The sequence below is a fragment of the Struthio camelus genome, chromosome 13 (genome assembly GCF_040807025.1).
Source record: "Struthio camelus isolate bStrCam1 chromosome 13, bStrCam1.hap1, whole genome shotgun sequence".
Lineage (NCBI taxonomy): Eukaryota > Metazoa > Chordata > Aves > Struthioniformes > Struthionidae > Struthio > Struthio camelus.
In genome coordinates, this window is record NC_090954.1 from 21,951,986 (window position 1) to 21,954,189 (window position 2,204).

Below are 2,204 nucleotides of genomic sequence, written 5' to 3' on the forward strand. Positions count from 1 at the left end.
AGCTGTGCCAGGCCACCAGATAGGGATAGGACTTGCAGCTGTGGGGATGTCCCAGCATCTCCCTCCTGTCTCTGAACGATGTTTCCTATCTCTATACTCCATCTCTGCTCTTCTGGCACACAGGGAAGGAACACCATTACTGGCAGCAGGTTACACTGGGGCTGTTGAAATGCTGTGAAATGACAAATGGTGGTAAGCCAGGGCCTGGCCCCATGCAAGAGGTGCCAGAGAAGGACAGTGCTTCAGTGGCACTAATGCCTTTGGAAAGGTGGGATGGAAAACATGGCATGCAAACTGCCATCAGCACTACTGGCATCCTTCACTCTGCCCTTCCAGCCACTCACACCACAGATCTCGGCAAACATCCCATGAGTGGCAGTGGTTATATTTAGCAAAACAGATGCAACTTCCTTAAAGAGGAGGAGCCTGGCAGGATGGCACGGCCCGGGCACTTGCCCAGCACTGGCACAAGCCCGGAGGGTACTTGTGCACCCCACTTCTGCACCCCACCTCAAGGGGATCTGTGGGGCTGCCCGTGCCGTTCTCACCCCAGATGGACTGGCTGAAGGGGAAGAGGGAGGAAGGCGAGAGCCATGTTGGGCCCTCGCTGAGTTCTGCTTCTGCTTTGTTCAAAGTAGAAGCAAGCCCGCGATAAGCAGAAGCTGTATTTCCACACCTAGCCACATCCATAGACACTTGTATGGGGCAGCCGTCTCACACCAGAGGCTACCACTACTCCTAGCCCTCTGCAGTGGCTTTTCGAGGGATTCTTGGTGCAGGGCAGGGAGAGACAGGCCTAGGTTGCAGCCCTGGGTCCCTGGGGAGCCAGGCCCTTGGAGGACATGGGGTGGTTATCAGCCTTGCAATCAGGAGCAGAGAAAGGCTGAAGGGTGTGAGATATTGACTTCGGGCATCCTCTGTGTGCCCCTTGCCCTGCGGGCAAGGTTGGGTAACAGCAGAGCTGGAGTAACCACAAGCCCATGCAGGGCTCTTGCGAAAAGGGTTGCATTAAAGGCCGCTGGGTGGGCCAGTGATGAAAGCGCTATCTCTTTGCAGGAGAAAACCTATCCCTGGCCCCCTAAAACTGGTTTCAAGGCAGATCAGCTCACGACTAAGAGCAGAGAGCTCTCACCTACATCACTCCACAGACGACAGCTTTGGGCATTGTTGCCACTGTACCGCCCATCAGGACGGGCGGTCCCTGAGCACCCATTACTGCTTGGGTGTGCAAAGAGCAGGAGGGCCCTTGGGTGCTTGGGGGCCCCAGAGGGACCCCCTCTTTGCTGTGGGGGCAGAGCTACTTCCCTCCACTGTGTCAGAAGGGAAGCTGACAGCTGTGCTCCTGGGGTACAAGGCCGTGGGTGCGTCACTCCTGGCTTTTGCTACCCAAGGGACACTGTGGGACTGGGGAGTTTCACCCCATGGGACATCAGCCCAGGCACCCCGTGCAACCTAGCCTGGGTACTGGAAGCCCATGCCAGATCCTCACTGCAGTCTCTGCAGCAGAGCCCGGGGCTGATGTCCCCTCTGCACCCACAGCCCCTGCTGCAATCCTGGCCTCCCCGATCTCGCTCCGCATCCCTCTCAGCATGGGGCACCCAGAGCTGGATGAAGTGTTTCACCTACAGCCTCACAGGAGCGGAGGATTATCTCACAGGTTCCCAACAATTCACCCAGCCAACCTCAGTGACAATCCTCCTGCTTCTCCTTATTGGCAGGAATGTTCTAGCCTGTTTCTCCAATTTGGCCAGATCCTCATCCTGCCATCCCAGCACCTGCGCCCTGCCTGGCCCCGGGCTACTGCGGACATAGTAAATATCTCCGTTAGCCCATGGGCTAGTGATGAAAACAGCAGATAGAGCTGGCCGCACCTGAGAATGTCAAAGATCTCCCCCACCAGCCAAACCTCAGAGTGTGAGTCCTGGGGCAGCCAGGTACCCCCACGGCAATGCAACAGGACACGTCTGAGGGCTTGCAAGGGGCGGATGGGGGAGCAGGGCTCTAGCAGGGAAGGTGAGAGCGGGAAGGAGCGTGAGGGGATGAGCCAGGAGGGTGGGGGACAGCACCTGAAGGAGGGCAGAGCCTGGCAGAGGAGCAGGACCCAGGGCAGCCGGAGCAGGGGCCAAGCGCGGCGGGGGGGTAGCGCCCGGGAGGGGGCAGGCCGGGAGGGTGGGGACAAGGATGGGGCCCGGAGGGTTGGCCTA